Source organism: Typopeltis vanoorti, chromosome 7, assembly GCF_054136105.1.
Source record: "Typopeltis vanoorti isolate ZY-2024b chromosome 7, IOZ_Tvanoo_1.0, whole genome shotgun sequence".
Classification (NCBI taxonomy): Eukaryota; Metazoa; Arthropoda; class Arachnida; order Uropygi; family Thelyphonidae; genus Typopeltis; species Typopeltis vanoorti.
Window position 1 is genome coordinate 9265061 of NC_143555.1, and position 27084 is coordinate 9292144.

At 35.5% G+C, this 27084-nt stretch overlaps 2 protein-coding genes across 2 annotated transcripts in view; one reads left to right on the top strand and one right to left on the bottom strand.

The window, feature by feature from the left end:
* The window catches only part of LOC150104476 (XK-related protein 6-like), a 144489-nt gene extending 133250 nt beyond the window's left edge, over positions 1 to 11239 (top strand). The window contains exon 6 of the mRNA XM_090395164.1: positions 9301 to 11239. The gene's annotated coding sequence lies outside the window, so the exon portion shown is untranslated. The remainder of the gene's footprint in view (positions 1 to 9300) is intronic.
* LOC150104477 (EKC/KEOPS complex subunit Tprkb-like) overlaps positions 1 to 27084 on the bottom strand; it is a 135350-nt gene that overhangs the window by 33115 nt on the left and 75151 nt on the right. The gene's annotated exons all lie outside the window — the stretch shown is intronic.

The window sequence follows — 27084 nt, forward strand, 5'->3', positions numbered from 1 at the left end:
AAAAAACAATAAAAACTACAATAAACTCTGCTAAAGTCCTCATGTACTAGGATTCTTCTGGAATTATACAGTTCATATTGTTATATTACGATTATCTTCTGAATTTGTACAGTACAGGTTGCTATTGAATGTTCAGGAGAAAAAAGAAAAAAAAAACACTTCACCAAGTCTTCTTGTATTGAGATTTTTCTTTGTGGTTGCTATGTAACCACAAAGAAAAATCTCAATACAAGAAGACTTGAAGTGTTTTTTTTTTTCTCCTGAACATTCAATAGCAACCTGTACTGTACAAATCCAGAAGATAATTGTAATATAACAATATGAACTGTATAATTCCAGGAGAATCCTAGTACGCGATGACTTTTGCAGAGTTTATTGTAGTTTTTATTGTTGTTTTTTTTTATTATCACTAGAGGGCAGGCTAAGAAAAAAGATTAGTTAACCAGGAGAAGCAGAAAACCGAATGATCACTTATATGAAGGAAAATGACACACTTTCTGACAATCAAAATCTTTTTATTTATTAATTTTTTTTTCAAAAATAAGAATATTATTACATATTATTATTACATCGTCTCTAAAGAATCCAACAGTTTGTTACTCGCAAATATCCTTGTAAAATGAGTGATATTTGGAGTCCATGAATTCTAACATTTGGAGCAAATCCTTCTTCTTCTTCCCTTCATTTATTGATGGAGTTTTGTCATTATGTTCAAACGTCTCCTTGGTTTTGAATGCAACGAATTTTCCTTTCTTGAAAATGTTTATCTTCTCCCGCTCCTCTATTTCGTTAAAGGAAAGTTTCACTTTTATCTGAGGCAAATCCAATTCGGATCTAGGATTTTTGAGCTATGTGCAGTGAACATGTGTTCATGCACGTGTCACATCCAGAAAAATCGCGTTTTTCCATAGACACTACATCAAAAGGATTTTGCAATCTCGCTGTTTTCACAACCTGCTGCACTTCTTCCGGCACAATAGCCTTACATACCTTCTTTCTTTTCTCGATCAAACCGAAATTCCAATCACAAGGCATATAGGGATGGTCCGATACTATAAATTTTAAATCGATTGAGTCATGGAACCCTTTAACCACAAGATTAATGAGAGCCATTAAAACCATTTAGTCCTTGTTTAGTCCCACACAATTATCATTCCAAATTTCTAAGTGTCTTTTTGATGTGAATTATGACGACAACAAAATCTTGAGGAGACAAGATACCACTTGAATACCACTGCTGTCCGCTATACCCTCATGCCACATGCATATAAAACTTTTTATCATGCTTCCTACGTGAACACATAGGTTGTAGTTCGACAGCTGCCTCATGTAAAACACGTTATTGTGGATCAAGGTAGGTGTAAATAACACTTGCTGCATATCGATCGCCACATAACTAGAAGGTACTGACTAGAATGAATAGAAGCAGAAAGAAGTGCTAAGCTTTTCCAGCCTTCCTTTGATGTAGTTTCTTCTTGGCAATCAAAGGAAATTTAGCTGTTCCATCACTTGCTTTTATTTGTGCAGTTAGCTTGTCACAAATTCAGCAGGTATCATTTCTTGGCCTTCTGAAACTCAATGTCGGAAATTTGCGCTTGAAAACTCGGCAACAGAACCTGCCATCTATCCCTGAATCTGGGTATTTTTCGTTGAATGCACAATAAAGCCGATGGATGTTCAAATCTGGATTTAGGTATTGTTTAGATGACTCATGGTGACAGTAATGACTTTTTTCTCTTGGAAAAGAGTGAACATGTTCTTTAATGAGACGACAGTCTTTATCGGTATGCTTCGTTCTGAACAATGCAGGATTCTTCTCACGGCCATCCTTGAAAGTCACATCCCCTTTTTTTAAGCATTTGAGTAGAAGCTGGTTTTTCTTTCTTGAAATCCCAAATGTGCATCGGAAAGTTTTCTTACACACCTGTATGGTTCCTGCCTTCAAAGGTACACTGTAACAGGTAGAAATTTGCCTCCTGCTTTTGTTATGCTCGTTATAATTTCCATCCATGATGCCTTCTTGCTATGTTTACCAAATTAATATGACTCGTTAAGTACGTACTCTGTGCTTCAGACGGTAACTGGCAGAACTCTTGATAAAGTTTCTTGAAATCACACTTTGAATGGCATTTGTAGTAGTATTTGCAGCTGACCTGGAACAATGAAATAAGTATCGAGTTATTACAACTGTGTTTAAGGATAACTCTCAGTATTTCTACAGATTCAGAAATATTCACTGCTTTTGTTTACTTACTTTGTCCAGCGTTTCATAAGTTGACTTATTTTTCGTCATCTTCCTTTGTAATTAAAGCAGCTACGATAACTCAATAACTTCACTGTGCATGGACTAATGATTGAAAATGCCTAGGAATATGTGAATCACAAGAACCAACATAAACACAGTTATGCAAGTTTGTTATGGGAAGGTTACAGGTATGTTTACTTGCACCCTTCTCAATGCTAACTAGAGGAAAATTGCATCCAGCGTGATCTGTTGAAGTGAATTACAATTAGAACGAATGGGCTAGGGAACTTGTCTCCTTTTCTATACTATTGGCATTGGAACATACATCTCTTTCAGTGAGAAAACTTTTTGTAAATTTTGGCACTCACACCCTTTTCATTGTAAATGCCTCAATTATCCATGTTTCCTTAAATTAAAGATGGCAAGAAATTATATTCTTGGCATCATATGCAAAACTTGTATAAAGAATTAAACAAGAATATAATTTCAGGAAATAACATTATTATATTATTTTTTGGTAACCTCCATTGAGTCAACGTGGGAAACCCATTTAACCAGCAACATGTCTATCATAATAAACTTTGAAGTTATTTACATTCTCTGCATTCACAATACATTCCATCACTCATCAACCTCTCCATGTAAAAATCTACTCCTTGCTTCCTTCTTTACCACATCTTTATACAATTCTCTTAAGAATTGTATAAAGAATATCTTAACTAACTTATATACACCTCCCTTTTCCTCCTATATACCAAACTCTGTTATCCACATTCTCTCAAACACTTCATAACCAACACTTCAGAGTCCTGATATCACTTTGGTCATTGGTCTTTGATTTAGAGTTTCCACATCACAATGTGAAAACCAAGTCACCAAATCTGAGCACAACAATCTATGTGTGGTCATACTAATTGCGTTATATATAGAGGCACGATCACCATGTCCTTACGCCTACATGCCAATATACTTTTTAACATAGCAGCAATACAATATGCAATCTTTACAACACTTGCAGTGTGCCCTCAGAACTTTAGTCCACTGTCTACCATCACCCACCTCCTGAAGTACAGCTCCACTCATTTATTCATATTAAAACTATAACCCTAATCATCTATCCAAGCTGAAAGTTCTATTTAAATCTTCCTGTAGAGAATTAACATCGGCAATACTCCTGATAATTCTAATTTTGCATCAAACATTTGAAGTTACCAGTCAATCCACATGAAATATCATTAACAGATGAGTTAAAGAGTAGGAGCCCAAGAACAGAACCCTAAGGCACACCACTAGTCATCTTCCTTTTGTGAGACACTGCTCCATACATAACTTGCTGGTATTTTTCAGAAATCCATTTGACCAGTGTGTTATCTAATCCCATCTTCTGCAGCTTATACACTGATCTGTCTTGTGGTAATCTATCAACTGCCTTAGCAAAGTCCAACAAAATCACTATATGAATATCCCTTATCCAACACATTGTCACTTTATCATAAAATGTAAGCAGATTGTGAAGGGCAGGTTTTGCTTCATCAGACCCATGCCGACCATCATAGAGAATCTTATGTACATCAACCCAATCCTGCATTCTATTCTTGACTAATTTTTCCAACACTTTCACAACAACTCCAGATATACAGACCAGTCTATAATTGAAAACTTCTGTCCTAGAAGTTTTCAATTATAGACTGGTCTTTTAAGACCTATTCCTATTTAAATAGAAGGTTCCTATTTAAATAGGAACCTTCCCCACATAGAATAGAAGAAAGACTTGCATTAAATAAAGCCAGGTTTAGGGTCTGGTAAAGAGAGTTAGCCAGGTAAAGGGTCTGGCTAACTCTCTTTTACACATTCCTTAAAAATATGTGGTGATATGTCATCAGTTCCCATAACTTTATTAACATCTAACCCAAGGAAAACGTAAACAGTCTGATTCTCATCATCATCAAATTCCTGCCATGTAGCCTCAAGGGGTATACAGGATATGATAGTACTACATGAAAAACTTACATCATTACAAACTTCCTATGTACAATTTTCCTCCAAATCAATCTGTTATCTATGAAGACTCCGACATTATCAGATCTTATATTTCTGTCTTCTAAGGCACTTTTTACTGTATCAATCCACCTACATCTTGGTCTTTTTCCTGCCAACCTGGCAGAGAAGACTTGTTTTGCTGATCTTCCCTCTCCCATTCTGTTTAAGTGGCCATACCACCTGAGATTAGCTTTGCTAACACATTCCTGGATGCTAAAAATGTCAAGTTCTTCCCTAATATCCTCATTTTTAATATGATATTGCCACTGATGTCATCTGTTCATGCCCCTAATCTTTCTCAGGACTTTCATATCTGTGGTCTAGTCTTTGGTCAAGTGTTTTATTTCTAATGCAGTGGGTAGGATTTATTTAGATACTGCTGTATTTCCCATACACTGTCAACATATTTTCTGCAGAACTCATCAACCCAGATTGGTGCTAGTTGATTACAGAGCTTATCATAATTACCCACCTTATAGTTCTGCATATAGAAATTCTTGGCCACAACTCTTGTCTGTTTTGCCTACCTTCCAAACCAATACCTCATGATCACTCTCACCAATAGGTGGCAGTGTTAATACCTCATTCACAACCACATCCTGTGAGGTTATCACCAAATCCAATATTGATAAACCTCATGTTGCTTCCATCACATGCTGCTTTAGTTAGTTATCCCACAGAAACTCAACAAATTCAGTCTCCTTGTTACCGTGAAACTATCTCTTCTTTCCCACATTCCTGTAAAACCTCTTACTAGGATCACTGTACATAAAACATTACCAATAAGATGGCTCATGTGCAAAAGCAGTACAATTTAAAAGTTGTCTTTACACAAATAACAGTCTGTGATGCTGTTGACATCTTCATTCACCACTTAAAAAAAAAAAAAAAAATGTGCTGTATGTCCAGCATCTGTAAGATAGATGGAACACTCGGAAGGCGTTTGCATGAAAGAACATATTAAAGATGTGGAAAAACAACAGGTTCATAAATCTGGCCAAACATATGTGGAGATGTAGAAACATTGGAGAGGGTCCAGAAAAGAGTTACTAAGACAATATCAGGACTCTGGAATACTGACTATGGACAGAGGTTGAAGAAATGTGGGTTTGCAGAGTTTAGTGGATAGGAAAAAAGATGATATGATAGAAACATTTAAGTTACTGAGGGGATTATAAAAAGAGTAGAAAGTGAGAGGGGAAAAACCAGAAGCCATCCCTGGAGGGATGGCCTCTTGGTGTGGTGAAGAGAGGGAGACATATGTTGCTTTTGTTTTAAGATATATTAGAAAACAATAATGAACACAAATGCTATATTTGGTTGGCATATTTGAATTACTGAAAGGTGTAAATATGAAAGAGGAGAATGAGGCTTACCTTGTTCGACTATAATCATATAATTCATGAAAACTCTGACAGAAAGCAGGAGACATTCAGTGCATCGTCAACACTGTTTCCCTATTGTAAATATGTGCAAAAAGTTACAAATTATTTATAGAAATTATTATTATTATGTGACACCTCCAGGTAGTCCAAAGACTTATCGTGCCAACAGCATCGAATGATTGATCTCCTTCCAACTACTAACCGTGCTCAAACTTGCTTAACTTTTTTTGCGTGAGCCATTAGTAGCAGAGGCTCTACCAATCGACCAACCTTTGCTGAAATTATATATTAAAAAGTTGTCTATATCAGTGTTATAAACTCATCATTTCACACTTCATGACATGTTTACATGTCAAAAGTGTTCTTTTCATAAGGCATTAATATATATTGTGTTTAATTTTAGTAAGCATGTGAAGCCAGGAAACAATTAGGGGAGTCTTTAACAGGAATAAATGCAAAAATATAATATTGGTGATACTGCTATTCCGTGGATGTGCACTGCACAACACCCTTGATGCCACTTTATCATACAATAATGTCAGCCTACCTGTAGCAGTGATTATTATTATTATTATTATTCAGGCCTCCAAGGAGTCAAAAGACTCATCGAGGGAGGTCCTTCCTAAGACATAAAGTCTGTCAAGACTCATCGAGGGGAGGTCCCCCCCTGAGAAACACAAAGTCTATCATACCACTCTTTAAACTCACTGACCGTTCTCGCTTCCACCACTCCATCAGGCAATGCATTCCACGGCTCAACCACCCTCCACACAAAGAAACCACTCCTTACCCTCTTGCTCACAGTTTCCTTTCGTAACTTCCAGGGATGACCTCTTGTCATCACTCCTTCCCGCTGATCAACCAAGCGAAAGAACTCCCCAGTGTCAACCCTGTAACCACCTCTCAACAGTTTAAAAGTCTCAATCATATCACCTCTCCTTCTTCTATCCACCAAATTCTGCAGTCCACATTCTCTCAGCCGATCCTCATAACTATCCTTGTACAGTCCTGAAACCATCTTTGTCATCCGTCTTTGTATCCTTTCCACAGTTAATTTATCCCCTTCAAATCCTGGGGACCAAATCTGAGAACAATAGTCGAAGTGTGGTCTGATCAGAGACTTATACAACGGAATGATAACCCTCTTATCTCTGCAGGTCAGTGTCCTTCTCATAATAGCAGCAATCCTCTGTGTTACCTTCACCACCTTTGCAATATGTCCCCTAAACTTCAGGTTTCTATCAATCATCAACCCCAGATCTCTTGTCTCCCCTACTTCCTCCAGTATAACTCCTCCCATAGAGTATGCAGCATCTCATCGATGTTTCCCAAACCTCAAGACCTTACATTTTGCTGCATTAAGCATTCAGGTAGTATAAAATCTGCATTAATTTGCTGCATTAAGATTCAGGTAGTATAAAATCATAACTAATTGTTCTTCTTGATAAACACTGAGAGTAAATCCCCCCCCCTCCTTCAGAACATGTTTTTCATCTCACAAAACAGGCAAAGTGACCCTGAGAACATATGTAATTTCCACACAATACACTGGCTTCATAGCCTTAGTTGTTTTGGTCATAAATTCAAAAACTGGTTATATTAGTACTGTAGAATATACAATACTAATTCACAAAGAGGTTAGGTTTTGATATCTTATGTAGTTTGCCAGATTAGAGAATTCAGTTGTACTTTGAAAGTTTGGCTATTAATAACATGTTCTTTGTGTACTGCTGTTTGTGTAAACTCTCTTATCAGAAATAATAGCTTAAAGTTGACCAGTGTCTTAAACAAGATGCAAAGCTCTTTTGAGTGATGAAAGTTCTAAGCATAGCACTCATTAAGTAGTTTGTGCTTCCATTAGATGCCAGTTTCATTTTGGTGAAATACCAGTATAGTTAATTCATTTAGTGTGTGTGTATATACATATATGTTACCAGCAAAGTGTGAAATTAGGTATTGTATAGAATGCCGAAAGTGGGACGTCAAAGTATGAAATGCTTAGATTTTCACATATTTCCTAGGCATTCTATAAAATGCCAAAAGGCAAATGGGCAAAGTATAAAATACTCCCGGCAGTGACTTTTAATGTCGCAAGGCGAGTCACATGACTTTCGACGCTGTCTGCTTGAAGGTAACCAGTGGTTCCCACACGTGCAGAAACTGTCACCGAAACATTCATGCTGCCTGTGGACATGAGAGTAAAAACGATGCAAGTGAGAAAATAGAAGCTTATGATGTTAATATTTTGTGTACTCTTTGCTTCAATATTAAGAATGCTGTTGAAAGTAAAATTTGATCTAAATTGAATCTGGAAATCCAGGCCAAAAAAATGCAAATAGATTCGGACAAAAAATTTCCTCCTGCAACTTTGGGGCCATTGTGCGAGTTCCTATCCCAGACATCGACAAGAGATGGGGTGACTCGCGCAATCTGCTGGTAGTTGTTATGAGTGTGACAGACAATGGTTTTTACTGACTTGGAACTGCTGGAGGAATTTTAAACCAACTCTATGCCAGATCGCAATTCACTTTATGTCCCAAAGACTTACTGAGAGTTGGAGACATTCCTGACCACGAAATAGCTCTCTGGTCAGCCGCTTCCGCTCAGTCCACGCGTAGCAGCCAAGGGTTCATGAGGTGTACTTGCAAGACCAAGTGCCAAAATTTGAAGTGCGTTTGTATTAAAAAAGGCAGTTAAGTGCAATTCAAAATGTCATTCCAGTCTAGCTTATAGCAACAAGTAGTTCAGCACTGGTCTTTTTCTCTTTTTGTAGAAAAATCCGGTATCTTACATTTTCACATGCATCTTTTCAATAAAAGCGATTTTCATACTTTGCCGAAATATTATTTGTCATTCTATATAATGCCTAAGGAAAGTATGTAAAATATTAAAATAAAACAGACATTTCATACTTTAGCTAAAAACGTCACGCATTCTATAGCATGCCTAGGCATTCTATACAATGCCTGCTTTTCACACTTTGCCGGTAACATATATATATATATATATATATACTAAATGAAGCTAATTCATTTAATATATGTATATATTTAATATATTATATCATATATTGCTATCTCCCTCCTAAAAATAACAACATGATACTTGGATGTTACATCCAATACTCAGCGAACACTGAAACATCTTTTTATGGAAATATGACATTTTTGTAGTGGTGGTTTATTCCTTTCAGTTGTTTCCGACCCTAGATGATTTTTGTAGACTTGCCCACAAAGTGTTCTTGGTGAGATTTTTACAGGGTAGTTCACCATTGTTCCTCTTCCCCCCACCCCCCACAATTCTATCCGGGCTCAGGACTGGCCACCTTTCGTCAAAAGAGACCAGATAAAGGTTCCTCACGTCTCTGATAGGAATCGAATCCAGGTCTTTCTGACCAAAAGGCTTAGTCTATACTGATTGAGCTACGGAGGCTCAAGATTTCATACAATCCACTTATTTTAATTTTTTGTAATAAACGCAAATCTCAACACAAAACAAATGTTTCAGTTATGTGTTAGGATTGCATATAAATAAATGCACTTGCTACTACATATAAATATTACTTATTAAACAGATTTATATGCATTCAGATACTTAATAAGTCTTTTTTTCTTTTATTTTATATATCAGTTATTCCGAAGGTGGGATACCCATAGCACATTTAAAGCCACAGATGAGTTACAAGTTCTATAATCCAGAAACTGCTCTAGATATCAAGCACGTAACTTTTGAAACTCCTTTAGGCTTCTGATCACCAGTACAATGTTCTACCACCTGCTTAAATTCAGAATAATAAACAGTTGTGAAAAGTGGGAAAATATCATTTAGATATATAAAAATGAATTTAATTTTACTTATCTTATATTAACTATTCTGGAATGGTTGGACATTTTATTATAATTTATTTCTACTGTATGCATCAAGAGTAAACAGTTTGGCCTTCGCCCCTCCCCTTCTCCATATACATACACTCAGAAGACTTGAGAAATGTCATATCAAAAAAAGTCGAATTAGTTTTGTTGGACAAAGTTGAACATGCTTGTAGCATCCCTAATAGATGTCTGAGAGCAGAAAGTCAACTGCTTTCAGCTACCACAGTAGTGAAGCAATATCCAGTTTTATGTTGAGTTATGAAATTTCTCCCTCAAATTGTACACATTAGAGAAGAGGCTTATCTACTGTGGCTGGAAAGGGCATCTGACTGTGGAAACCCCCCCCCCCTTCTTCATTTCAGTTTTACGAGGAAATCAAAATATATAATTATTTTTTTAAAGAAGCACTTCATTATAGTATTCGCACTGCTTCAAGATGCTCTCCATACTCAGAACAAAGTGTTAGATTAGAACCAGTGCTTATGATATTACAAATGCATTTTGCAAGACAGTTTTTTATGTGATATTAATCAATTGCATTTCTAATATACTAAAATAATGTGACAAGAATGCAAGTACAGTACTTGAAAATAAAAGCAATTTTAATGTTGCATTAATATGCACTTTACTATAAAAAATCTAAATAAAATTAAATGGCTTGTACTTAAAATTTCTAAGATTATGTTGGCATTCAAGCAATAGTTCCTATGGTTTAGAATTTCACTTAATGATTTTTACTAGAAAGTTTTGAATTAGAATAAACATATATGCTAACAATACAATTTCATGAATTATGCAATGTCGATTTTAATCAGCAGTACATTTAAAATTGACCAAGATTTTTTCCTAATTTGTCATATTGCATGATTTTTATTAATATCCCCCTTTTCTTTTTAATTATAAAATTATTTTTGAATGGATAGAATAGTGGCTTATAATCAGTGAATTAATAGTTATATATATATCTTTTTTCTATTTTATTTTATTTATTTATTTTAATTTTTATTTTTTCTGCCCAGTTGCTTAAATTCACTCTGTGGTTTACATATAATATGAAATAAAAACAAGCTGTTTAAAGAGTTCTTTTTAAAATACATCTGTGATAATATAAGAGACCATATTTGAAGCAAAAATATTAATATACTCAAGTAGCATAGAGTTTATCAAACTAGTTATATCTTTAAATATATTTGTTACAAATAAATGATATATTTAAACTGGTGTGTGAGTAGCATATCGTGTCGCAAGATTTTCAAGTTTATCTGCCGTCCTTTACAAAAAAAAGAAAGAAAAAAAAGAGAGAAATCTAGTATTGTGCCTTAGAAAGCAAAATTTCCATTTTGTCCTTTTAATGAGTCCTGCTGTTGAAGATATTACAAAAGTGCATTACTTTACATCTTCTAAGCTAACTAAAGAAATTTAGGGAGGGAATATTTTTTTATTAGTTGTGAAGTGCTAATAATTAATGCTGCTTTTGGTATTTTATCTTAAACAGATATGTATTTTACTCAACAAAAAGGAAAATAAGAATTAAAATATTTATGAATAAACAAATATATCATCTATGAATTTGTAATTAATGATTTAAATTCAGAATATTTTAATTTATGTGTACATTGTTTTAACTTATTTCTTCTGAGATTCTAAATTTTTCTGTTACTGAAGTTTTTATTATTCCTGTAAATTATTCAAGGAAATGTGTACTACTAATTTACCTCGAAATCAAAATTTGACTCATGTAAGAATTTTTTTTGTAATTAAAGTCTCTTACTCTGATTGTTTAACTGTATTTCTTTTTGAATGTGAACAGAAAGATTTTCAGCTTTAAACTCTAGTTATCTAGAAATTAATTTTAGATTATTTCAAGAAACTGCATGATAAAAGATTGCACATTTCTAAGTAATATCTAGATAATCGAGATTGTTTTTATCAGTGAAATTTTTGAAGAGCTGACAGTAATCAATCATTACAGTGTGAATTCATTATTTTCAAGGGAAAAAAAGATCTATATTAAGGAACTGTGCTTTTAAACCACCTTTTAGTCTGAATGATACAGCATAACACATTGTTTGGATAATTTGGGGTAACTAGAACAAGGAAAAGAAATTGCTAGTATAATATTAATGAAATTCATGAGAGAGCATATATGCTTTGTTCTATAGAAGTATTTGTATATCACTCCAGACCAATGAATTTTTATTTATAACTCATACACAAAAAAGACTCCAGTACTTATAATACACAAATCTAGTTCCTCTTACTCTTGGCTCTTATGGTGTGGTTATACTGGAATCATTACAGTGGATAACAAAGAATAAAAGCCTGATGCCAGTTGACTATTCTGCCCAACTTCATAAGCAAAGTGAAAATCATTTATGAATATACAGGGTGTCTCAAAAAAATGTATACTCACTTCATCAGCTGATAACTCAATTTTTGTTATTTTGCAGGTTTGATGGATTTGAAATAATGGCTGAAACCAGACTAAGCTTTGAGGAAAGAAAATTTATCATAAAATGCTGCTCGAAGTATGAAAACATAGTGGAAGTGCAAAGACAGTTTAGAAGAGAATTTCAATGAGATCCACTTGCGAGACTTACTATCACTCGAATTAGAGATAAATTTGAAGAAGATGGAACTGTTCAAAATGTCCATAAGCAACGTTCAGGAAGACCATGAACAGCTACGAGGCCCGCAACAGAAGAAAGGTTGATTGAAATGTATCATCAAAGTTCACGAAAATCTGTGCAACAAGCTTCTGTTGCACAGATTTTCAAATTTCAAAATCAAGTGTCCATCGCATGTTGAAGCGCAGTCAGTGGAAAAGTTACATTCCAAGAAGAGTACATGCTCTCAACGAAGATGATCCGGACAGGAGGATGCACAATTTCCAAGACGAACTGTGTGGAGTGATGAGGCCACATTTAAATTAAATGGGTCAATTAACCGGCACAATTGCACTTACTGGGCACCTGAGAATCTGCATGTTATGGAGGAACATCATGTAAATTTACACTTCAAAACTGGCAGCAATCGAAAGAGAATGCACCCAGCTACAAGATGAAATGATTCTCAGTGTTTGCAATTCCATTGCTGCACGTTGTCAACAGTGCCTGGACCAGGTCGGTCATCAGTTTGAATACAGACTTTGAGGGATGAAAAGTACATTTATGTAGTGTACTTTACAATGTGAAAGTTAACTGCATTATAATAAATACCAACTTTATGATGATTCAAAGTGTGTATACATTTTTTTGAAATACCCTGTATATACACACACTAAACAGGCACCCTAAGAATTTCTCTTTGAAGATTTTCCTCTGAACACTATTTCTTACCTATCTCATTAAGAGATTATCAGCACCTATTTGGTATATTTAATCTGCAGGTATTCTTATATAGACTGCTGTTAAAATCCAAATAACTTGCATTGCAGCAATTACCTTGGCTTGTTTCCCTCATGACTACATCATAACAAATGAGATTTGCCATAACCAATATATATACCCTTAATCAAATCACGCTGTGTTCCTGCCCAACAAGATACCTGGATACAATTTCTAATTAATTTTGTTATATGCATCACTAAAAAGATTTGCTGGTCTATAATTTTCCACTCTGTGATGAATCACCGTTATGAAATGAAATAAACATTGCAGGTTTACAATAAGTACTTATATATATATATATATATATATATATATATATTAACCCTTGATTTAAGTTAGACTATCTCACCAAAATTATTTGCTGCAGCCCTTGAATATGCTATGAGAAAATCAAACTGGAAGAAAAGAGGACTGGATATTGATACAGGAAGCATCTATGATTTGCTGATAATATCATTCTAATAGCATTATCAAAAGAACTAGAGCACATGATTATTATTATTCAGGCCTCCATGGAGTCAAAAGACTCGTCGTGGGAGTTCCTAAGAACATAAAGTCTGTCAAGACTCATCGAGGGGATGCCCCCCCCCCCCAGAAACACAAAGTCTATCATACCACTCCTTAAACTCATTGAATTAAATGAAATAAATCAGAGACAGATTGAAATAGTGAATTCATACAAATATCTAGGACAATCATTACAACCAACCATAAACTTGATGAAATTTCAGCTAGAATAACAGCAGGATGGCTTTTTAACCATTATAGAGAGATATTTAAAACAATTTACCAAACTACCTAAAAAGAAAGATCTACACCTAGTGTGTACTCCAACAATGACCTATTATGGTAGTGAAACCTGGAGTCTGACAAAAAACAGTTGGAGAAACTGAAAACAATGGAAAGAGCCATTTTGGGAATAACCCGTTTAGATAACAAGAATAATACTTGGATAAGGAAGCAAACAACGGTAATAGATATTGCATTAGTAATAAAAGGCATCAGATGATACCGGGCAGGATATGTAATGAGAATATCTAACAACAGATGGATAAAGACAACAACACCAAGAACTGGTTATTGAAACCAGGTGGGACAGTGAGATAACAAGATGTTGTGGATATTTAAAGTGGATAGATGCCCAAGATCAGCCAAAATGGAAGAAACATTCGTCCAGCAGTGGACTGAAGAAAGCTGTTGATGATGATAAATGACAAAAAAGTCCTCCTTATAGTCTTATAAATAACTTCAATTTTAGATACATTGAGCTGCTTAAGTTAGTAGAAATGATTATCTAAAATTGACAATTACACATAACTATTTAAATTGATTTGTTACTCTGGGTGCAGATGGACTTACTCAAGTAATATGATCTAACTTACATAAAATGTTCCTCACCCCTTCACTCTTACCATAGAATCACCACAGATTTTAATACTAGCTTGGAATAGAATTGTGTGTAACACAGTCAACCAAGTGAAGTAGATGATTGTTTGGATATCTGGTCTTTAGCTAAAATAAGCTATCCAAAACTATCTTAATAAATGAAATAGGGAATGATAAAGAGCCATCTTTATTGCATAGTTATATGAAATAAAATTGGCTTTATTTCATGTATATAGAAACTTTGAAAATTTCAGAAATTGACCAGAGCTTATGAAAATACAATCTTGGGTAAATTGAGAAAACAAGTGAGATTTTATCAAATTTAAAACTGCAGGAGCACCAAATAACAAAAATCCTGATCTGATAGGACAGATCCTGCTTGTGCTTCCATGATAAGAAATTCTAGAGATATGAGTTAGTTACTTACACTATACCTAGGAACATAATCACAGGAAATTTATTACCTGACTCAGATGTGCTTGTTATACCAGGTCCATTGGTGCACTAATGGACCATATATATATATATAGAGAGAGAGAGAGAGAGAGAGAGAGAGAGACTATACAGATGACTAGTTGCAAATTGATTGTTAGTTGACATGACTGAATACATGCATGATAGGAGTTGAAGAAGTGTAAGGTTGAGTTAGAACAGTGTGGGTTCCCAATCTTTTTTTATGCTGACCCATCTTCAAAAGCATTTTTCTTTCACTGACCCTCTCAGGGAAGAGTCCTTAGGGGGGGGGGGGGGGTCAGTGAGGATGAAATGCTTATTCCAATGCACCTTTTAGTTTAGAATACAGATTTAGCCTCCAAATCTTCTGCCATTTCAATTAACTCTTCTTTTAAAATAAATTCAACTTTAATACTTTCCTGCTGAATATACAGAAACTAGACAAACTCTCCTTGCTGGACTCCATAGTTCAACTGGAAGAACGATGGTACGCTGTGCTCTTCGATTGGAAAAGGTCTAAATTCGATTCTTGTCATGACAGGAGGAATCTTTAAATGCAAAAGTGTGCTTGAAATAGTCTAGTTCAAAATAGTTGAAATAGCTGAGGTTCCTCCCCCATTGGAAATCCCTGTTTCATGTGTAATTTAGGCTTAAAAAGGGATAAAATCTCATTCTTGGCCAATTCTTTGCCTGGCCTTTCATTAGAAGATAAGTCGCAATAATCAAGGTCTCTGTGGACAATTTCGTAACTAGGTCACACATGAATCGGTTGGCATAGGAAGTACTGCTTCCTATGCCAACCCTTCCTATGCAGTGCATAGTCTCTTTCCAATGGGTGCCTTGATGATTCCTTTGTAGTTGCCTCTTTGATAGAGTGATTGCATTGTAATAGTACAAGACCAATTCTGTCTACGTGTGTTGAGGCTTAAGTGCTATGAAGAATTCATGTTTGAGGTTTAATGGAATATTAATAGCACTGAGAAAGAATTAAAACTAATTTTAATACTTCCAATATTTTGCTCCGTCACAGAGACATCTTCAGGAATACAAAAACTTTTTGTAACAACACACAAATACAATACAAAGTGAAACTAAAGTCCTATCTAGGTGGTGCGCCCTTTATGGGCATTTGCAGGTGGTCTGGGATGTAAAGAGGGATCTCTGATAATTAAAGTTTCCCAAACATTAAAATTTCCCGAAGAAGATCTGAGACTAAAGAATTGTCATAGAACGTTTAGTGAAAGACTTTTGACTGAATGTGAGATACAGAGCCTTTGTAAGTTCAAAACTTTTATATAATTCCTGTTATCGTTAATACAAGAAAGACTTTTAAGATATATGTTTAATAGTGTTAAGAAATGTCCATAAGAGAATCAGTTGGCATGTTAGAGGTTGATATCAAATGTGTAAAGATAACAACACAGATTTAGGCAACCTCTTTACGAGTAAGTTTAGAGATTAATAAGTAAAAATTTGTAAACTGAGAGTAGGTAACTTTGTGTTAAAGAAAGTATTTAATGTTGAAGAAAGAAGGTTCTAATTTTTGCTAAAGAGTTTTTATAGATGGATAAAGAAAGTAATCTCCCTAACATTAAAATCGTGTATATTTCATAGTAATGTAAATAATTGTCATTTGACTTCCTTGTTAAAAGAGTGCTGCCTGTTTGTTTATTTACAACTGCACTGTTTCTAAAATAAATCGGACTTGTTGAGCGAGAATCTAAGTGAGTTGGCCAAAGCGCGAAAGTAACAACAACAACAAAAAAAAGAGATCACGACTGTTTGTAAAAGTTTTAATGTAGGAATTTGTTAGAGAAAGAGAGAGAGAAATCTACCAGCCGTATATTTGCAGTCTCATTTTAAATAAATTTTCTAATATCTTAGGCACAAGATTCGTAATGCGAAAGGTAGATAAACATAGCACGTAATAAGATAAACAAGAGAGATTCTGAGAGAGAGAGAAAGCGCGAACAGCAAATTAGAATAACGAAGAATAAAGTATAGAGTAAAAGACATAAGTAATTAATAGAAATTACAATTATACAAAGATAAATAATAAAAGTTTACAATGTCTCGGTAACGACTGCATAGCAAAAGTAGACGTATAACAAAAGCTCATCGTATGCGTTTCGTTTAATTTGAGGATGATCATGAGTATATCCAAGAAATCGAAGAAGACGCATCATTTTCACAAGTAATGGGAAACGGATTTTTTTATTTACAATGGTAATTGTAAGAGAAGTGACCTTCTCTCATAATGTGAACAAAATACAGTTCCTAGGAGCTAAGTTCACATTATGGGCAAATATCAAGAATAGTGATCGGAGCTCGCTCCACCTCTACCACGAGTTGCCCCAGCTTGCACTACCCTTTGGGATCAGTGCTGCAGTATCCAGGTATTTGCTTACGCTTGGAATCGCCGAACTTTATATATAGTTTTTACTATATTCGGCATGAAACTCTGAGTTTCTTATTCGGCTAAGAAACTATATGGGATGTAATATCCCTTAACTTAAACAAGTTATATGTCGCCGAATTGAAGCCTTTGGCTCTTCACATATCTAATAATTCAGTATCCTTTGTTGTAATTGTAATTATAAAATAATTGTTTTGAATATATATATGCATATTTAATATTTTAGCCATGAAACGAACGTACTTTTCTTTTTTCTGCCCCTTGTCCGGGGCAGAAAAAAGAAAACGACAAAAGGAAAAAGAAAAATTAAAGTTACATACCTATTTTCATATATGTATACAAAACATTTTATAATTTTTGTTTTGAAGTAATTATTGTTATGTATGTATGTGTATGCATTGTGCAGTTATACATAAAATGTTTTTAAAAAAATTTAATGAATTCTTTGTAACTTAATAATTTAAAGGGACCCGAAAATCGCAAACGCCTCTGGTCCCTTAATGCCTAAATCCGCCACTGTGTACAATAATGTTCGCTGGCTCAGCAGAAGTTTACTTTTAGACCGATTTCTTGTATTAATTAACGATATAAAAATTTTTCTTGATGAAAAAGGAGTTATTTATTCACAATTGAGTGATAAAAGATGGTTGTTACACTTATCATTTTAAGTAGATTTCTGTACGAAATTAAGCAATTTAAATTTAGAGTTACAAGGTAGAGATAAAAATTTAATTGACATGTTAAGTTCAATAAAAACTTTCCAACAATACTTTTATAAGACTATTACACTTTTTTAATATAATTTTTGCCAAGTAGCTTTATTTAATCCTCCTACATGTTTCGCCAATTTTTCTATTGGCATCCTCAGAGAATACAAACTAGTAAGCTAAAATGAAGGTTACAGACTAGGTTATAACTGATGGTTCTAATTCATACAAAAAATTGGTATTGTGCGTGTCTCGTTAACGTGATTTATTCGTTATGGCTCATGACGTAATTGTTATGAAAGTTCATTTCTTTGATGTTTAATTATCTGATTAAAGTTTTCCAAATTTCTGGTAAAATTAGGCTTTGATTCTTGTTTAGGTTTTCAGTTTTACGGGCGACTGTAGCTGCTTCTTTAAAGGTTCTTGGATGGTAGTTATCTTCTATGTATGTCATAAGGCTCTTATCCCACTCAGTGTGATGGTTAGTAGAGGCAAAGTGGCATGAAAGGCCTGAAATGTCTTGTCTGTTATTTCTGACATATCCTATGTGGTCTTTCTTTCTCCTTTCAAAGCTTTTAGAGGTCAGACCTACATAACTAATACCACATTAGCAAGGTATATTATATACTCCAGAGTACTTGTAGAATGGGTGAGGATCTTTCGGGTGATCTTAAAAATTTCCGAATAGTGTTGATTGGTTTGAATGCCACTCTGATCTTATGTGGTTTTAAAAGGTTAGCTAATTTTTTGGAAATGTTGCTGACAAAAGGAATCGTAATTGTACTGATGTATTGGACGTCATCACGTTGTCTATGTTTAGAACCATCAGTTATAACCTAGTCTGTAACCTTCATTTTAGCTTACTAGTTTGTATTCCCTGAGGATGCCAATAGAAAAATTGGTGAAACATGTAGGAGGATAAAATAAAGCTACTTGACAAAGATTATATTAAAAAAAAGTGTAATAGTCATAAATAATTGTCAAGAAAAAATTCAACATAATACTTTTATTAAAGAAAAATATAAATGACCGCGAATTTAGACATCTCCCATATTTATTAACATTTTTTGAACAAAATCAAGAAATCCTTCGTTATGATTTAAAAGAATTTATTCGTGAAATAGAATTAGTTGAGGAAGAAATAAATTCAAGATTTAAAGATTTTAATAAAACTGAAATGATTGTATCTTTTATCAATAATCAATTTCAAGAAAACTTGAACATCACAGAAATTTCAAATAAAATTAGTGGGCTGTTTGATACAAACCAAGCTGAAGTAGAACTTGAGATAAAAAATTCCCAATAAATATTAACTGATATTGCGCGAATAACTCTGTTGTGTTTCGGATCGACATACTTGTCAGATTCCGCTTTTTCAAATATGAACATCATAAAAAATAAATTAAGAAACCAAATTACAAATGATCATTTGGATTGTCTGCGATTGGCTACTTCTCCATATCAACTTGACTATGAAAATATTTCGCGGTCCAAACAATGCCAAATTTCACATTAATTTTTTCCCCTTTTTTTTTAATTAACCAGCTGTAACTTGTGAGTTTGTAATCAACTGTTGTTTTTTCTAACTTTGGTTTTCCAAAATAGAGAAATATTTTATTCCAATATTTATATATATATATATATATATTTTTTGTTCTATTAAAATAATTAAAAGTGATAAATACATTTTTAAATATGCAAATAAAGTTTTTAGTTGTGTATTTTTTTTTAGTTATTTGTGTATAATCAGATATCAGGTTGAGAGAATGTGATCTATATAAGAGAGTAGATCGCCGAATAACTTTTTATAGAAAGTAGCTCGCGTAGTAGTTGAACAACGCTGCCGTATAGGAAGTAGGCGAGGCCGTTTCAGCCCTATAATAACTTTTTTGAGACTGAGTGGGCAGTTCAATCTCCACTGCTACCCAATCAGAGATAGCTGGCCCAAGGAAATCACTAATTAAGTGGCACACAGTGAAGAGAGACGGCTTAATGCCGCCATCTCGTGGTCCCTAACAATATATTTTAATGTCTGAAATAATGTGGGTTCTACGGTCGATTTTCTTGAGTTTAGCGGACGAAAAATCCGAGTTTCCGGGAGAAAAAACCCGCTTGCCCGTGCCAGAGATCGACTAACCCGGGAATTGGTCGATAAAAGGCTTAGAAAAATTTCTAGATTCGAAAAAAGTCTTCCTTCGTGCGGTCAAGCACTGTGGTGTGCAAACACCACATCCACTGAGCTACACAGACTCAATAACAAATAAATACATAGTAGTAAAAATAAACAAATAAGTAGATATACATCATATATTTGCATTTGTTTTAACCTCCTTAGGGGTACTGTATTACTATTTGTTACAAGTAATTCATTTTGTGAATTTACTTCTCATAGTCTAACAGGGATCAGTTACATGAAATTTCAATTAGTTACATTTAGGCTTGATACCTTTGAATTACTGTTATTATACAAATAAAATAAATACACAGCAGTAAAATAGATACATCATTGATAGATATATTCATCATATGTTTGCATGTGCTTTAACCTCCTTAAAGGTATTACCATTTGTTACAAGTAATTCATTTTGTGAAATTAATTCTCACAGCCTTTAACAGTGAACAGTTACATGACATTATTAATTACATTCAGTTTTTAAATATCAATATTTAAATATTCGCGAAGTCACTTGAATCGTGAAGTGACTTCGCTAGCAAACTTTGTTTGCTTACACTGATAAAGGATATAACCAAAAATATAATTTCTTGGCATCTTTAATTTATTTGAGTCACAGATAGCTATGTCATCACCCCCTCAGTAGGAAGGAGTGCAAAAGATGACTGAGAAATGAGGACAATATACGGACGAACACTGCAAAGACTAAATTCTAAAAATTAAAGTTCAGGCTTAATTTGATACTACATATTATCGGTCTCTCTCTCTCTCTCTCTTTTCCAAGAAATCTGCCACTGAGATAGTTATTGAGTGATAAGCTGTATATATTACAGGCAGATGTTTGAGAAGTCCGCGCGGTTAGCCTAGTGGCTTTGCGCTTCGCAACCATATGCCTGGGGAAGGAGTGTCCTAGGTTCGATTCCCGTCGGAGACGTGAAGAGCTGAAGGATCTTCCTCAGCCATAGCCAAGTTAGCCGGTCTTGGGCGCGGGCAGTAGGGTTTTTTCCGCCAGTTTATCTGGTGTTTTTCATCCCGCAAGCAGGCAAACCGGACCATTGAACACACAGGGATACAGCCAAGAATACCTTGAGGTATAGGAGTGACCATTCTATCCTCGTATTTCGGTTACGAAATCCAAGCATGCTTGGAAGGTTGTGGGCCTTAAAGGCCTGTTAAAGCCATTGGGATAGATAGATAAATAGATGTTTGAGAAACAACCTGACATTGCTGCAGTATCTGCATCCTTATTTGCCTACATCCCAACAGAGGCGAATGCCGGTCTTGAAATTCACGCTTGCTCTTGTTATCATTCAGGGAATGAGAGGTGTGATTGAAGTCTGATTAGCGGAATAATAAATTACTGACCATTTAAAACTATGTACAGTATTTAGAAATTTATGTACATTTAATCATAAAAATATAACATTTATTTTACAAATGATATTCTCTTTTTCAATTTAGCTACTTGAATACAAATTCTACTCTGCAGTTCTTCTTCTTTATGAACTGGTCAATAACATCGTCATAAAAAGTTGGTTGTAACTTAATTTTCCGAAGCAACACGCAAGCTTGTAAAGGCTGGCTGACGCTCACTGGCTAGAGCTACTTTGACTGCGTATAGCCCGTATTTAAGCAACAGGGTGAGATGATGTGGAGGAAGCGGAAATGGCTATGCGCGTGCATGAAATCACAGTGCTGAAGCGAGGACCTGGATGCTCCCGCAACCAAGCAAGCCAAAGTAGCTTGACTAGCGTCGGCCTTCGATACACAACGCAAAGCTCAATTATTGCCGTGCAAGCTTAAAACGTCTTCTGTCAACAAAAATAAAAGCCTAAATGGAATGCTTATAAATGCATGCATTTATTAACAAATAAATATTACTTCTTTCTCAGTTAATGAGTTTGCGCAGCAAGCATGGAGAATTCGAAACTGCATCCCAATATGGCTTGGCATCCAAGTGCAGCTTTCATAACTGAAAGAAAAGGTGCTGAATTCGAGACAGTCCCAGATGTTGATGTAGCTCTAGACTTATTATTACCAGAAGATAGTTTTGAGAGTTGGAATATAATAGATGCCTTTGGGAGCGATGGAATCTAATGTATTTTAGTGCAAGCTCTATCGCATATAGCTAAGATTAAAGTTGTTACATTGTAGTGGAATTTGTGCAGGATAATGTTATGAAGAAACATGTCAGAAGATCCCACTAGTTCCTCCATTATTTTAAATCATCTGTGTGTGTAGACAGGCACAAAATCAGAGTATTCAGTAATACCAGCTTCAATAACTGCTGGGAGACGACTACAGTGGTGGAAAATTTCAGTAGCTTGCTCAAAGATAAGCTACATACTGGCATGTAGGTTTGCAAAGGTGGAAATGGGTATTGAGGCATCTGAAATGTATTATTTACTGCTATTTCTGTAGCTTGTATCTCCAAGCCAAAGGTTTTTATGGCAGTCTATCGAATGTAGCAGGGATTCTCGAATTCTGGCCAAAAGATAGCCTCGTTTGCCTCGACGTACAGACTAGGGATAGGTAACGTGCAAAATTATTAATATTATTCGGCACATTCCAAATGCCACTCATCATCTTGGTCACTCGCCCCTGAATCCTCTCCACCGCTTCCACATCCCCAAGAAATCCAGGTGACCAGACTTCAGCACAGTAATCCAGATGTGGGTATATCATGGCCTCATAAAGAGGAATTAGAATTTCTGTGCTACCTTAGCAATATGTCCTCTAAACTTTATGTCGTCTACCACCACCCCTAAATCAATACCTTCAACTGTTTCCTAGAGTACAGTGCCATCAATGTGATACAAGGCTCGTAATCTATTTATTCCAAAAAGCATAACTTTACTTTTCTCGACACTAAATTGACACCCGTCATCTTTTGCCTATACTGACAGCCTATTTAAATCGACCTGCAAGCTCTCCACTTTGCCTTGATTAACTATTAATATACCTAATTTGGCAGCATCAAAAAACAACTGAATATTTCCTTTCAAGTTATTTCCTATATCATTCATGTACAAATTAAACAACTGTCTCAGCACAACCTTGTGGCACACCACTAGTCACCTGCTTTTGCCTCGTTTCTATTTTGCCTTCCTTACCATGCTAGTCACCATTCTTGTCTGAGCCTTGTACTGTTCGTGAGTTTTCTGGCCACCTTACTCTTTATATATCTTCCACAGCATTGTCTTCTGCAGCTGGTGCTTAATGATATTACTCATCCATCTAACTCCTATCCAATTAACCTCCTTAAACGTGGTATACAAATTAATACCACTTCCTCTAGATGACCCTTAATTATATCCCATGCACTACTAATATCCTTATACTGCAGTGTTTTATGCCATGGTACAGATTTAAGCTTCTTCCTAAGCATGTCATAATCACCTGCCTTGTAGTTCCTCAAATACTTTCTTGATAGAATATTCTTCATGTTTTACAATTTCCCAAGTCAAGACAGCATGGTCACGCTCATCAATTGGAGGCAATGTTGACATCTTGGTTATGGATAGATCTTCTGATCCTATGGTGACCAGGTCCAATATTCTCTCACCTCTAGTCCGCTCCATCACATGCTGCCTTAATTATTATTATTATGTGTAACTCCAAGGGGGCCTTAGACTCATCGAGGGAGGCCCTAAACTTCACATCAAGAACAACTATATGGCATTTGCATAGTACGTATCATACTTTGCTTTGAATTCATTTACAGTTTTGAGTGCCATGACTGTAAATGAATTCAAAGCAAAGTATAATACATACTATGCAAATGCCAAATAGTTGTTCTTGAGTGGAATGAGTTGCTCTGGCAGCTTAATTCCACTCATTCACCACTCTCCAAGTAAAAAACCTAGTTCTAACACCCTTGCTAACTACACTCTTGCTTGGTTTCCATGGATGGCCCCTAATTCTCCCATCACTAGAACTGTTCTGAAAATTTTTCTCTGAATTAATTTTGCAAAAATCCTTCAGTAATTTGAATGTCTCAACCATACCACCCCTTTTCCACCTATCAACTAATTTCTGTAACCCACAGATCTTTAACCTGTTCTCACAAGGTTCATTCCATAGACCAGCTATCATCTTGGTCACTTGCCTCTGGCTCCTCTCTACCTCCTCCCCATCAAAAAGAAACACAGGGGGCCCAGTAGTCAAGATGGGTCCTATCAAGGCTCGATAAAGAGGAACAATAACATGCTTATCTCAGCGCGTCAAAGTGTTCTTCAGTAAACAAGTGATCTGATGAGCTGATTTAGCCACTTTTACTATGTGCCCCCCCCATTTCAACTCCCTGTCCACTAACACACCCAAATCTCTGGCTTTGTCAACCTCCTGGAGTACAGTTCCACCAATGTGATATATTGCTGCTAATTTTTTCACCCCAAAATGCATAACCTTACACTTTGTTACATTAAACTGATATCCATTCACATTAGCCCAGAATGCTAATCTATCCAAATCATCCTGTAACATTTTGACATCATGTGCATTCACTATTGCTCTACCCTACTTTGCATCATCAGAAAATAAATGAACTGTTCTGCTCAGATCCTTTCCTATATCATTAATGAAGAAATTAAATAGCAGCAGTCCAAGAACAGAACTCTGTGGCACACCACTAGTAACAGGCCTTCTTTTGGACTCCACTCCTGAATAAACTATTCTCTCATATATCTCTCCATCAACCATCGTCCTATCCATCTCACCAATCCTATATCCATCCCCATGTGCTGCAGTGTACTGATTAGAATTCCATGTGCTATCCTGTCAAAGGCCTTAGAAAAGTCCAGCAGTATCACTGTAAATCCATTACCCTTATCCAATTCAGCCATCACTGTATTATAAAATGTGAGCAAGTTACTGAGGCATGATCTACCATTCACAAAACGATGCTGTCCTCCATACAGTATCCCATTTTCATTTATCTATTCCTGTATTTTGCTCTTGACTATCTCTTAGTAGGTGTATAAATTTCTTTCCTGCCATGTGATCTTTCTTTCTTCCAGTCTATATCTCGATAGTTGAAGTCCGCCATAACAATCATTCGACTTGTACTCGTTGCACTAATTTGTATATGCATGTCTTCTAGATCATCTGTGGAATTCTGTCCTATAGCAACTACCAATTGTATATTTTGTTTTACTGGTCTTAAACTCAACACCAGATTGCTTCAAATGAAACATTCTGCTGCCTGTTTCCTATTCTTTTTGGATGCAATTCATCTGCTTTCATTAATAGTACTCCTTCCCCATCCTCTCTTCCCTGAAAATACTAAACCCTTCAGATTCAATCCCTGTAACTACGTCATGTGCTGTTAGCCAAGTCTCACTAATGCCTATAACGTTTGGCGAGGTTGCACTAATCAATGCCAAACACTCGTCCCTCTTATTCCTTCTGGCCTAAGCATAGAGAAACGGCAACATCTCTTTATTCCCCCACCTTTACTTTCTGAATTGCGTAACCTATTCAATATATTTTATATATAGTATATTTTGACTAGATTCCTCACTTGGTCATTCTCACACTCACTCGCTTCATGGTTGCCTTCACACAAGTGCACTTGCTTTCACCCTAATTGCTTAAGTCTCTCTGAATTTGCCCGTCAGCATGCTCGTTGGACAAAACTCTCTCCGGACATCTAACAATAAAACATTCAGATGCATTGTACAAATCCTTCTTTTTTTGTCAAACAGAGACATAGATCCACCATTCCTTTTGCACAATCTAAGGACTGACTCATTGGTTATCAATACCCTCCTCAGTTTTCCTCTATCATAGCGTGGTAGGAGACTTACAATCTTGATCTTTTCGCTCTTCAGTTTTTCCTCTTCTAACATCCTCCCTCATAGAATACTTCTCGCCTCTCAAATTATTAGTACCAATTGAGATAATCATTTCCTTCGACTTACTTTTTTTTGCATCCGGATAGCGTGGCTAATATCGTGAAATTTTACATCCGGGAAACACGACTTTCTCATACTTTCATTAAGTACTCCCCTATTATTGAATCTCCATAATAATTTTCTCCTTAATTTGCTTTTCTTGTTTGTTCGGTCTTTATTATTCTTTCGGATCACTTGGTTCTTTCTTTTTTCACCTCTGCTTAACTCTTGCTGCTTCTACAGTTTTTCAGTTTCGTGCTTTGTCCTATGAAGAATAACATTTAAGCGCGCTATTTCTCATCTATTTCCATGGGCGCACGTTCGACATTATTAGCATTGTTTTTCCATCTTATCTTCGGTATTTTTTGCGTTCACGTCAGCTAACAGACACTGACTTTTAAAACATTTAATACATATGCACTCTCCAATTCCAACATCCTACCACATACAGTATTCTTTAATTTTCTCGACGCATACATTTTGCACACACTGCACTGAATAATATTCCGCAAATTCAAATCGCCGGACAACGTGGTCTTTGCTGTTGTTCGTCGCGTTGGTGCCGTGCCGAAAACATATCACGATACGAATACTATAAATATACTAATACTCTAAAAAGACGAAAATCTACATTATAATACTCTAAATTTCTGAACACAGTAAGACAGATAAAAATCGCTAATTTCTCACAAGCGCTAAATTACACGTCACTTGCAATATAACCTCGAACCAGATCAAAATGCTCCAGTTTCAATTCTGATGGGTTCGTGAATAGGATATAGCCATCGAAGCATGTTCTACCTGCCAGAAACATAGACTTGGGACTCGTAGTCAAGTTTTAATCTTATCAATGCCCTGTACAAACGAAGCAAAGGGAAGAAGGTGGAAGGTACCATGTGTAGAATGTTCATTACTTCATGACACTTATCTCTTAACTGACGTTAGGGTGAAGGAGGAAACTGAGTTTGCTGTCAAATATCAGTCCCGAGAACTTGGCTTCTGGTGCAACTGGGATTAGTCATTGTTGTAATCAGAGTTCTGGGTCAGGATAAATGTCACATTTGCAGCAAAATGCACATAAATTGACTTCTGTTGTGAAAACCTGAAGCATTTGCACCCTATTT